This window comes from Erythrolamprus reginae, chromosome 1 (genome assembly GCF_031021105.1).
Source record: "Erythrolamprus reginae isolate rEryReg1 chromosome 1, rEryReg1.hap1, whole genome shotgun sequence".
NCBI classification, from domain to species: Eukaryota; Metazoa; Chordata; class Lepidosauria; order Squamata; family Dipsadidae; genus Erythrolamprus; species Erythrolamprus reginae.
In genome coordinates, this window is record NC_091950.1 from 68,587,669 (window position 1) to 68,600,705 (window position 13,037).

The 13,037-nt window shown below is 41.9% G+C and overlaps 2 non-coding genes across 2 annotated transcripts; one reads left to right on the top strand and one right to left on the bottom strand.

Annotated features, from left to right (window-relative positions):
* Positions 1 to 1,119: 1,119 nt before the first annotated feature.
* Positions 1,120 to 1,283, top strand: LOC139158205 (U1 spliceosomal RNA). The gene has a single exon (XR_011557607.1). It is a non-coding gene; the product is annotated as a U1 spliceosomal RNA (small nuclear RNA).
* An 881-nt stretch (positions 1,284 to 2,164) lies between these two features.
* On the bottom strand, positions 2,165 to 2,328 carry LOC139158216 (U1 spliceosomal RNA). The gene has a single exon (XR_011557618.1). It is a non-coding gene; the product is annotated as a U1 spliceosomal RNA (small nuclear RNA).
* Between the last annotated feature and the right edge of the window lie 10,709 nt (positions 2,329 to 13,037).

Genomic DNA, 13,037 nt, shown 5'->3' on the forward strand with positions numbered 1-13,037 from the left:
TCTAATTGGGATCAGAGTAACCAGTCTTTATGCCAATTACCCCATTTCCCCAAAAGATAAGAACATAGGAAATATTTTATATCAGGTCACCCTATCTGGCCATCCAGTGCTATACCATTCAATTGAACAAGAGTTTTCTGCAAGGTCAGTTGTTACCTACATTAAAAATATCACTTAATATTATTCTTTTAAATTGTAAGAAATCTGAAGTTTGTGAGTCTTGCTTTTGGTTCAAATTCTCATCCTGACAACTGGTTGACAGAAATGTTTTCTTAATTAAACATACCTCATAAGGTTGTTATGAGAATAAAGAACTACTGTATACTGTATTTTGAGTTCCTTGGGAAATTGAATTAAAAATGTAATAAATCAATAAATTTTCTTGCTGGATAAATCTTTCTTGCCTGGTTGCATTTTCTTAGGAGATAGCCCAAATAAAAAAGGCCAGCATTTTTATGTTGCAAATTCCTCACAGATTCCATTAGAAAACAAGGAAAGATTATAAGTGGCTCTATAAATGCTGAATGTAGAATTATTTCTAGCTGTAAATAAGTGGGCATAAGATTTATGCAGAAAGCAATTTGGCCAATTCACCTCAGTCAATTCAAAGGAAGGATTGGGTTATAAACGAGATTCGAAAGAGTTAACATTATCAGCAACTAGCGATGTTGTCATAATTTAAATTAATTAAATCATAATTTAGCAGGCAAACCGCCAAACATTGAAAAATCAAAGGCGGGCGGGGGAACAGAGGGCAAGACGCGGAGGCTGCGCTTGCGCACTAGCAGCGTCCTCAGCAAGACGCCTTCGCAGAAAGCCGAGCGAGAGAGGCACCGCCCAGCCCACACTGTCTCCGAGGCGAACGGCCGAGAAAGAGGAGGAGCTCCGCGGTCCTTATGCAGATGAGGCGCCGGCGCCGAGCATTGTGGGGAAGCAGCAAGCGCGGCGCACGGAGAATCGCGAGTGTGTGTGCCTCCCACGGTCTCCTCTCGTGGTGTTCTCAGCATATTTCCGTGAGCGAAAAGCGCGGTCCGGAGGAACTGGGCGGCGTACTATTGGCCACCATGACCTGAAGCGAGTGGAGCGATGGTGGGAAGGCGTCCCGGCGCGAAGCAAAGCATACTTACCTGGCAGGGGAGATACCTTGATCATGAAGGAGGTTTTCCCAGGGTGAGGCTCATCCATTGCACTCCGGGTGTGCTGACCCCTGCGATTTCCCCAAATGCGGGAAACTCGACTGCATAATTTGTGGTAGTGGGGGACTGCGTTCGCGCTTTCCCCTGATTTTTCTGGTTGAAAAGTAGATTAATGCGTTCTTTTCATGCGATAAAAACAGTTGAAAAGGGCGGACTGTGAGGTCACGGGCATCATTTGCAGAGGTCAATGAAACCGTTGCAAAAAAGATGATGCAAGCTTCCCTACCATGGAAAACTCTTAATTTTTAATCGAGTTCACAGTAAAATACCACCACCACCACCACCACAAATAGCCCAAGTACCATGTTAAATTGAACATTTGTGATTTCCAGTGTTGGTTTTCAGCTAGTACGGGATCTCTTAAGGGGGAAAAAAAGTAACCAACTCAATTACAATAAAACATCCATAGTTGACCATCTCCCTACATTGACTACCTCCCTACAATGTCTTAATATGATTCAATATATTTTTATGTATTTTGAATGTTTTGATTATGCCTTCGTTGAGAGGTTGCATTTGTAGTGTTTGGAGATGTAGTGTTTGGAGGCAAACTTTTCAATTTCACCTTTGTAAGATGATTCACTTGAAGATGGCTAGGACAATTGTCCACCACAAGAAGAATGGACCGTTTCTTCATTTCTCAGTCAGTGCCTAAATTTGTTACATTTCCAGGTGACAGGAAGCTCTTTGGGCTCCAGGGTCTTGAATGAGCTCAAAACATTAGGCAGCCCAGCTTCTGCACTGGATCATAAAACGTAAACTCCATCTGCAGAAGCAAAACCCTATGAAAATCAAGTCATTGTAGGGAGGTGGCCAGCGTCAAGGCATCATCTTTTTTGCAACGGTTGTTAACTCCCACTTATTGCAAATCATGCACTTGGTCCAGTCTTTTTCTTTCCAGATTTTCAGCATAAAAATAACGAATGACATAAAATGTATGCATTAATCTACTTTTCAACCAGAAAAATCAGGGGAAAGCGCGAACGCAGTCCCCCACTACCACAAATTATGCAGTCGAGTTTCCCGCATTTGGGGAAATCGCAGGGGTCAGCACACCCGGAGTGCAATGGATGAGCCTCACCCTGGGAAAACCTCCTTCATGATCAAGGTATCTCCCCTGCCAGGTAAGTATGCTTTGCTTCGCGCCGGGACGCCTTCCCACCATCGCTCCACTCGCTTCAGGTCATGGTGGCCAATAGTACGTCGCCCAGTTCCTCCGGACCGCGCTTTTCGCTCACGGAAATATGCTGAGAACACCACGAGAGGAGACCGTGGGAGGCACACACACTCGCGATTCTCCGTGCGCCGCGCTTGCTGCTTCCCCACAATGCTCGGCGCCTCATCTGCATAAGGACCGCGGAGCTCCTCCTCTTTCTCGGCCGTTCGCCTCGGAGACAGTGTGGGCTGGGCGGTGCCTCTCTCGCACGGCTTTCTGCGAAGGCGTCTTGCTGAGGACGCTGCTAGTGCGCAAGCGCAGCCTCCGCGTCTTGCCCTCTGTTCCCCCGCCCGCCTTTGATTTTTCAATGTTTGGCGGTTTGCCTGCTAAATTATGATTTCATTAATTTAAATTATAACAACATCGCTAGTTGCTGATAATGTTAACTCTTTCGAATCTTGTTTATAGCCCAATCCTTCCTTTGGATTGACTCAGGTGAATTGGCCAAATTATAAATCTTACGCCCACTTATTTACAGCTAGAAATAACTCTACATTCAGCATTTCTAGGGCCATTTATAATCTTTCCTTGTTTCACAATGGAATCTAGTGTGCAACCGCAGTCTTCAAAATCTTGGCATCTGTTCTCTCACCTGCCTTTGATTTTTCACCAAAAATTTGCTGGTTTTAATGGTGCCTTGCTTCAGTTAATCTGATACATGCCCTTGAGGGCTGAAATCTTGATCAATTAAGACAAGGAGAAAAGCTCCTTGGAGTAGGTGTGATGTGTGGAAGTTGCAGGCCAGTTGGAGAAGTTATTCCATCTCCCCCTGGAGAGACATTGGAGAGGCTAAGGGATCCTCAAACTTGGGAACTTGCTGGCTGGAGAATTCTGGGAGTTGAAGTCCACAAGTCTTAAAGTTCCCAAGTTTGAAGGCCTCTGGACTACGGAGAACTCTGCTCTTGTCCTGAAATGTAGCCGCGGGGTGCATCTATAAAGCATCTTCACCAGACATTCAATGACCCAGTGTTCCCCTAAATAAGTGTTCCAAGTCTCCAGAGAGGGGCGGCTTACAAATATAATAATAACAACAACAACAACAACAACAACAACAACAACAATGCCTGTGCATTCCAAATACTGGCCTATGGAATAAGCAAGGGTGGGTATGAACTCCCTTGTTTTGTGAGATTGCTTTATTACACATTTTATAGATCATCTGCAAGTCCTCATAGAGGAGTGGAGGGCGCAGGCCTTGTGCATAGAACTGGCAAAGAATCCTTGGGAAATTCACTTTCCTCTGCTTTTCTTATAGCCAAGCCTTGGAAGCAGGAGATGGAGTGAAACTTGGCTTGCTGCCTCTTTGCTAACCAGGGAGGAATTCCATTCTTGTCATATATAAAAAGTTTGGTTTTTTGTTCACAATGTGCATTTATACTGTATTTTTCAGAGTATTTCCCCCACCAGCCTTAACTAGCTGCTAATGATTTTACCTTGCAGGCTATTTCATTGTTTCTCTCTGCAAAAAATGTTTTCCAAGCTCTAAGTCTTTGCAGAGTTTTATTCATTGCTCTAACTTGTTCCAAATAAGTTTCTTTCCAGCCCTAACCAGGTGCTAACTATGTTCCCAGCTCTTACTGGCTTGGAAGCTCTTTCATTGTTACTCTCTGCAAAGAATGTTTTCCAAGCCCTGGATGTTTTCCAAGAAAAAATGTTTTCCAATGTCTTTGCAGAGTTTTTTCCGTTGTTTTACTTGTGCCAAATGTTTCTTTCCAGGTGCTAATGATGTCCCCAACTCTTACTGACTAGCGAGCTCTTTCATTCTTAGTCTCTCAGAATAGGTTTTTTTAAGCCCTAACCAGGGGATAAATTAATATGCTGGCTAAGGACGCTAACTAGATGAATAGCTGGTAAGCAGATTCTTTTCCCTATTTTCCTCCCCCAAAACTAAGGTGCATCTTATACTCCAAAAAATACGGTACATCAATACATATATCTTAAAACATGTCACTAACATACATAATTATACATTTTATCCAATCGATCATGAATCAATATCCTAATGTTGCACCTATTCTATGCTGTTATTTACTAGTCTGTTTTTTTCTTTACACTCCCGTTTCCATCTCCTCTATCTTCTTACTCCTTCTATCCCACTTCTTACTCCCTCCACTCCTTCTCTTCTTCCTTCCCTTTCTACTTCCTCATTCTCATTTGTAATCTTCCAGAGTGATCTTAATCCTAATTCATTTTATATTTAACAGACTGGTAGCATATTCCCATACATCTACAAACGTATCAGTGTCTCTTCTACAACCATTCTGTACTCCTTTTGTATAACTCTTTATTCTAGGTATATGCTATTATTCTAATGCTGCCTTCTGTCTGCATAAATCTCAAAATCTAATTTTGTCACCTGTGTCTACCATCATTTATTCCACTCCTGATAAAGGTGGTGGAGAATTTTCCAATGGATATTACTAGAACCCTTGCCTGTTTCAGCAAACTCTGCTGAAATTCAGTTGGGCTGTTTTTCAAATTTATTTATTTATTTGTTTATTTATTTATTCATTCTTTCATTCATGGGGGATATGATAGCAGTATACAGGTACTTAAAGGGTTGCCATTGAGAGGAGGGGGTAACTCTATTTTCTAGGGCACCAGTGGGCCAGACAAGGAACAATGGATGGAAGCTGACCAAGGAGAACTTCCTGATGGTCAGAACGATTAACCAATGGAACGGCCTGCCAGCAGAGGTTGTGAACGCCCCAACTCTTGACATAATCAAGAGAAGATTGGACTGCCATCTGGCTGGGGGAGTGTAGGGTTTCCTGCTTGAGCAGAGGGTTGGACTTGATGACCTGCAGGGTCCCTTTCAAATCTAATAAATAAATAAATAAATAAATAAATAAATAAATAAATAAATAAGTAAATAAATAAGTAAATAAGTAAATAAATAAATAAACAAACAAATAAATAAATTCATTCATTCTTGACAACTTTTCTTGTGAGCACTTTATTTTCAGTTCCTGACATCTTCTGCTATCTAGGGAAAGTTACCCACCCGGCGGAGGGTTGTATTGGCTGAAGCTGAAATTTTACTTCTTTACTCGAGTTGGCCATGTGGAGTTGTCCTGCAGTGACTTGGGGGCAGTGAGTTGGTATACAGGACTTGGCAGTGGAGAGCTGGCTGTGTTCAGTTGTCTGATTCTACTTGCAGGTATTTCATATCACATATCGGACCAGAATATCTCCGGGACTGCCTTCTGCCGCACGAATCCCAGCGACCGATAAGGTCCCACAGAGTTGGCCTTCTCCGGGTCCTGTCGACTAAAAAATGTAGTTTGGCGAGTCCCAGGGGAAGAGCCTTCTCTGTGGCGGCCCCGACTCTCTGGAACCAGCTCCCCCCGGAGATTAGAACTGCCCCCACCCTCGTCTTTCGTAAACTCCTTAAAACCCACCTCTGCCGTCAGGCATGGGGGAACTCAGACATCTCCCCCGGACCTATACAATTTATGTATGGTATGTTTGTGTGTATGTCTGCTTTAATAATGGGGTTTTAATGTTTTCAAATTATTAGATTTGTCATGAATTGTATTATTGTTGTTGTGAGCCGCCCGTCTATGGAGAGGGGGGCATACAAATCTAATAAATAATAAATAATTGCAAGGGATTCTCTACATAATGTTCTCCCTTTCGCTTTGTCAAGTTTAATGCAACATTCAAAGCTTTCTGAATTAGTAATAGAAACAAATTTGTAGAAAAAGCAACTTCCCTTTGATAGTAGTTTTGCCACATTCATTTTTTATTTTTAAGGGAGTTAAGTGAATCAGATATTAATTTTTCAAATACACTAAATATAATAGTTGTTTCAGGAAGAAAAAAATTGCATTGCCCAATAAATTAGTAATTTATAAACTTTTCTTTAAAAAATAACAATTGGGATATGGTTAACTCAAGCAAATAAAGAATCAACATGTTTTCAGTTAAACATTTTTCATTTAAATAATAAATTAATAATAAATAAATTAATAAATTAATAAATTGTCTGTGTGTTTGCTATTACATGGGGTTTTTCTTAAATCGTTAAATATTTTAATTAATTGGATTGTTGTGACTGTTTTACTGGTTGTGAGCCGCCCCAAGTCTTCGGAGAGGGGCGGCATACAAGTCCAACTAATAAATAAATAAATAAATAAATAAATAAATAAATAAATGAATGAATGAATGAATGAATGAATAAATAAATTAAGAAATTCCTAGTTTCTCAATTTATGTATGCAAAGTACCGTATTTTTCAGACTATAATAATAATAATAATAATAATAATAATTTATTAGATTTGTATGCCACCCCTCTCCGAAGACTCGTGTATAAGACGCACCAAGATTTCAAAGAGGTAAGTAATAAAACAAGTTTTTGTCCTTCCTGGCCCCAGGAGCACTCTGCAAGCCTCCAAACGCTCTGCACTCCCCATGTTTTGCAAAAATAGGGTGGGCAGAGGGTTTGGGAGGTTTGCAGAGAGCTCCTGGGAGGTGATGGAAGGCAAAAACGCCCCTCTTTTTTGCAAAAAGTGGCACATTTTTCACACAAATGGGGTGGGCAAAAATGGGGGTGTTTTTGCCTTTCCCCAAGGAGCCTGCTGCACGCCTCCCAAACTCTTTGCGCACCCCACTTTTGCAAAAATTGGGTCCATTTTTCCCAAAATGGGATGTGGGGAACGGGGCTTCGGGATGCCAAAAATAGCTGTATTTAGTGTATAAGATGCAGCAACATTTCCACACTCTTGGGGTGGGGGGAGGTGAATTATCTGTATGTCAGCATTTTGAGATCAGTTATTTTCAGATTTACAGCTTAGATTTCACACAGATTTTTCTTGTATAGGGATTTTACTAGCAGCACTTTTGGAGAGAATGGATGAATTACTGAATTATTTCAATTATCATAATATGGACTTCAGCCTTTTCAAGTATCAGCATTCTCTCATCTTTGGTTGGAAATAACTATGTCACTATGAATTAGAATTCTATGCAAGGTTCCACACAGAATTCAATGGATGATGGAATACTCCAAAATCCAGACAGTTTTATATTCTACAAAGTTTAATCCAATTTACAATATATACAATATTGAAATGTCATTATATATTATATTAACATTTGTTGGCATGTGAAAAAACACACGTTTTACCTTTTTCTTATATGACTTTTATTTATATTTATTCAATTTACATATTCACCTTTGAGCAGCTTATAATTAAAGCATAAACTACCAAAATATTTAAGAAATAGCCATAAAACATTAAAAGCAACTAAACAATCAAAGGCCATACAGTGCAATACTTTTAAAGAAGTGTTTGAAACTGAAAAATAAATCTGTTACTTTACCAAAGTGCTTCACCATGTCTCAGGGGAACAAAATAAAACATACCATGGAAGTGCAGTTTTAAAAAGCTACCATCCTTTCATTTAGCCATATAGATCAGATATAATAATAATAATAATAATAATAATAATAATAATAATGGAGAGTACTAAGTGCCACATTGCATAACAGCCTATCTGTAGCCATTTGGAAATGTGTGATGCCTATGGTAGAAATGTCTTAAATATCTTGGAGCTAGGCCATTAGGGCTTAGCTCCAAGATACTCTTCTTCAATTGTGATTAGGATTATAAAGGGAATTAATAAATGAATAGAATAGAATAGAATTCTTTATTGTCCAAGTGTGATTGGACACACAAGGAATTTGTCTTTGGTGTATATGCTCTCATTGTACATAAGGAGAATAAAATACATTCATCAAGAATAAAAAGACAACAACACTTAGTGATCGTCAAGGTTACTAATAAGCCATCAAATCGTACTTAGGAAACAAATAAGAGCAATATGAATGGAAAAATACAAGCAATATGGTTATAGTAATAAGTGGGAAAAGATACATGCTAGTAAGGAAGGGAATAATAGCAATACAGTCTGTTGTTCTTGTTGCTGTTAGTTGCAAAGTCGTGTCTGATCCATCACGACCCCATGGACAATGTTCTTCCAGGTTTTTCTCTGGAGTCCATTTAAGCTCACGCCTACTGCTTCAGTCTTATTAAATTATTTGACCGTTTTGTGGGAATTAGTTGTTAAGCAGTTTCGGGGGAAAACTGTCCTTGTGTCTAGTTGTTCTGGTGTAGCATCATTTTGAGGGAAGAAGTTTAAACAATTTATTTCCAGGATGTGAGGGGTCTATAGATAATTTCACTGCCCTCTTTTTGACTCGTGAAGTATACAGATTCTCAATGGAAGGCAGGTTGGTAGCAATTGCTTTTTCTGCATTTCTAATTATCCGTTGAAGTCTTTGTCTTGTTTGATTGTACATCCAAACTAGACAGTTATGGAGGTGCAGACGATAGACTCAATAATTCCTCTATAGAACTGAATCAGCAGCTTTTTAGGCAGTTTCATCTTTCTGAGTTGGACACAATGAAGCACAATTTCTGAAGCACAATGTTACATGTTTCGGGATAGTCTGATAATTCAACAGACATGCTTAAAGCATTTTGTACAGGATATACAATTATTTCATAACTTGAAAATTATAAAGAGCAAAGAAAGTTTTGTTAATCTGCATTACAAAATGTCTATTATGTTATTAAGATGCATAATAGAGTGACCAAGTTTTAGGACAAAAGAATACTTACCTTTAGAACAATATTGTGTCAGGTGATTTCTAAATGGCTGCAGTAGGGATTAAAGTCTTGTAACATCCGTGGAAATGTATTGTTCTCTAGAAAGTTTGTGAGAATCAACAGAGGATCTACCTGATTTAGTTTTACTCCCTGTACAAAATAATAAAATTCATCAGAGGACCTCATTCTCCTTCTCACGTGCATCCATAGAGAGCTAGAATGAAGCAGATAAAAATATTAATATTATAATATAAGCAACATAAACATATAACTAAACTATAAAATATAATTTAAAAAATAAAATCAATAAAGATTAATCCCTGAAGAGAGACTATAAATCCTCGTACCAACAGGCTACATTTTTTTTGTAAACTTACCAAATGCACCCAGTATGTACTAAAAATATGGATGTTAGGAAGAGACATTAGCAAAGTCATTATTTTCCATTTCTATGTGGAGTGAAAGTCCCCCCATTTCAGGAGTTATTACATCGTAAGATGCAGAATACTGAGTAAATGATTGACCTTGGGGCACTGTGTGTATGGACCAGGCACTTTCTCTCAGTCTCTGGGTGGGAGGCCCGATTGAAAGTGCCTGCTCCAGCCTGGAAATCTCTTTTGTGTTCCTTCTCTCAAGAAGCTTGGCCAATCTGAGTGAAGGAAACGAAGATGGGCAGACTGACAGTGTCTTGCTAATGTTGGTGGGAAAGTCGGTCCCATGACTGTCATAGTTACAGGACTGGTCACTCCAAAGCAGGTTCCTCCACCCGGATGCACCAGCCTGCAGGTGAGCTGCCTGCTGTCCGGTCAGCCAGTGCCCCCGGGTACAGCTGCTGCTCCGGGTCGACCAACAGGCCAGTCCTGCGAATGTGACTGTATGGAGGCTGTGACATGGCTGGAAACCTCTGTCCTGGGGTGGCACGGGCAAGACTGAGAGATGATTGCATATTGGGAGGGTGCTGGTGGGCAGAACCACGGGGTGGAGCATGGGAGTTTAAAAGTAGTGGTGGGTGCACTGGAAAGCCAACATTGACAACACTTCATTCTACTTTATCTGAGTGATTGTGAGTACTTACCGGAACGCTGAAGATAAATAGCTACAACCCTGGGGGGTTTTTTGGGTTGTCGAGTGTTTGCTTTATTTTGTGCATTCGGAACCTGACAGGTTGTCAGCATCTGTTCTGCCCCAGCATCGAGCCCACCAAGAAATACACACACAAACTGTTTATAAACACAAGTTATTTACTACTAGTAAAAACTCCTAATATTTTCTGAACAGTGGTGTCTGTTTATTTATTTATTTATTGGACTTATATGCTGCCCCTCTCTGTGGACTCCGGGCGGCTCACAACATTTCGATAAAAAGATACAATATAAAACATTTCTTAGCCAATTAATAGAATAATTACTTTAAAAATTATCTTAAAACTAGTCATTTAAAAACAATCACATTCAAAACATTTAAAGTTTAAAGTTTGTGAAGTCACAAATAAGTATTTTCTGTGTGCCAGCTGTTAATTAACTTGCCAGAGTCCAAGCACAAAGCAAAACAAGCAGTTCAAATAAATTATTCTATCAGATTTTTCTTCACTTGAACTTACAAAGGTTGGCAGAAAGCCCGGAGGTCATTAGCAACAGAGAAATGCCATTGGAAATTCACAAAAAGCTGAGCAGGGTTTGCAAAGGCTAGGAGCAAACCCGGAATGAATGACGTTGACTCCTGCACTGAAGTGTAGCATGGCTAAGCCTTAAATAGTCCCATGGTGTGATCAATTAGCCTGCAGCTATATTCATGAAGAGACCTCCTCTTGCATAGCCACTATTGCCTTCTAACAGCTCTGTGTGCCCAAGCATCAAGAAGAGGCTCCTCCTCTTCTCCTGAGTCACTCATGTGCACCTTAGGAGGTGCAGAAGGTCCTGGTTGGCTTTCAGCCTCTGACACCAAATCCTCTCCGACCTCCTCGCTAGCGGACTTGGGTGCCAGGTGCGTGGGCCGATGGTACTGTGCCACCACTGCCTCTTGATCCTCGGGATCCGTGACCAGCTGCATGTGGATGAGCCAAACAGTGTCACTTTCATTGCTTCTAGTGATTATGGCAGAAGGTATGCAATCGGGTATGGATGAAGGGTTGGCTGAGGAGTCAGTGGTGCCAATGGAAGTTACCCCAGAGGTTTTGCCATTGTTGCCTTCGGGGCCAGACAGGAGGCCTAAGGAGTTCAGGCCCTATAAAGAGGATGCAGCTGTTGGGGTCTGTAATGTGGGTGAGGATGGCAAGCAGATGTAATGAACAGCAGTTGTCCTGGGAGGATGGTGGCCAGGTTCCTCTGAGCTAGATGTCCATGAAAGTCCCTCCTGAGGCTCCCACTGTGCTTACACCTTTGAAAAGCCATTTCACCCTCAGAGGATGAGTGGAGTTATTCCACAACAGTGGGGAGCCAGACCCTGGTTGTCTTATGAAACATGTTTGGGTGGGGGTAGGGGGTGGGGTTCCAGGCCCCTAGCTCTGGGGTTGGCTGGAGGAGGGCCACAGAACCCAACCTGCATGAGAGACTCACCTCCCAGGGGTGGGGCCTCCTCCCTTTGTGGATGCGGTGCCGGAGCTAGGGTATGCTGGTTTAGGAAACAGGCCGGTGGGCTGTCGAACACCTATAGGCACCATCCCTCACCAGCAGGTCCAATACAAGGTACAAGATTGCCCATCGGACATGATACCTGGCTCCCCCAGATTGCTGACCAGTCAGAGGGCAAGGGCCAATGGTTCTTTGGGAACCCACAGCCACGAAGATATTTGATGATAGCCCTGATAGAGTGGCCTTAGTTTTGGGCCAGGTTATCAATCACCTTGACAGGTTCAGACATTTGTACTCCTCATAATGGGCCATGCTGATGGTCATGGCTGCTGTTATGGAGGGCGAGGCAACTGAATGGGTCACTGATTTGTACTGGGTGATATCAGCTTGTTTCCATCAGCATTGCAGTAATGCTTTGAGGACAGTATGAGGGTACAACAGGCAGAAGAGGAGCTGTTAGCAGCACGACAATGGGATAGGCCCATAGTGTATACATCTGAGAATTCTGGTGCTTATCAGGAAAAGTGAGGTGTTGGCTGGAGAGGTTATTGGTCCATCAATTTAAAACAGGCTTAGATTGGCAGTTAAATCAGACTTTTGTGACTTGTGGTCTACTGCCCTGCCTGGTAGCTTGAATTCAGGCAGCCACTGAGATTAATTCAGATGAGATGATTGGGTGAGACTGGAGGGCCTTCTAGAAGACAACTGATACTGGAACCACCTACAAGAACAAGCCTGCAACCACAAGCCCCAGTTCAACCCTCCTCTCCATAACACTGCCTGATAAGTCCGGCCCTGCATGTGGTCCAATGCTTTGTTTTCAGTGTAGAAAGCCAGTTCATCATGCAATAGAGTGCTCTGAAATGGTCCAGAAGGCTATAACTGCAACACCAACGCTTGGGTGAAGTACAGCAAGAAAAAGTATTCAAAAAAGTAGCACCCTGGAAGAGGGGTGGGGTCTGATTGCTGCGGCAATGGTGCCATTCCCTCTCCCTTGGGAATGGCACTGAGTTCCCATAGTCCGGGGGTTCTGGTCCTTTTGGACCAGACTGGATCTCTCCTGCAGGAGAGTGACATACGGGGCGCTGCCAGGTGAACTGGCCTGTCTCGCACCAGCTGTGGTGAAGTTGGACAGGCCGCCATGCCTGAGCCGACACAGCTGCGTAGACAACACGATGCCGGGATGGAAAGCCGAATGATCACATCTGGAAAGAGAGTTGGAGGAGTTTCTTACAGAGAAAGGAAGGGATTTCTGGTCTATGGTGGTAAGAAGAGAGTGCCTGAAAGGGATTTTGGACTTTGTTTTTGTGTTTGGTTGCTGGCCGGAGCTAAAATGGCCAGAGATTGAAGAGGGCCGCTGTCTGTACCACATGGCATTTCAGCAGAAGCTTTGAAAAGTAGCGAAATTGCCCATCATCGGAGTTTTTTTAACCTACCTA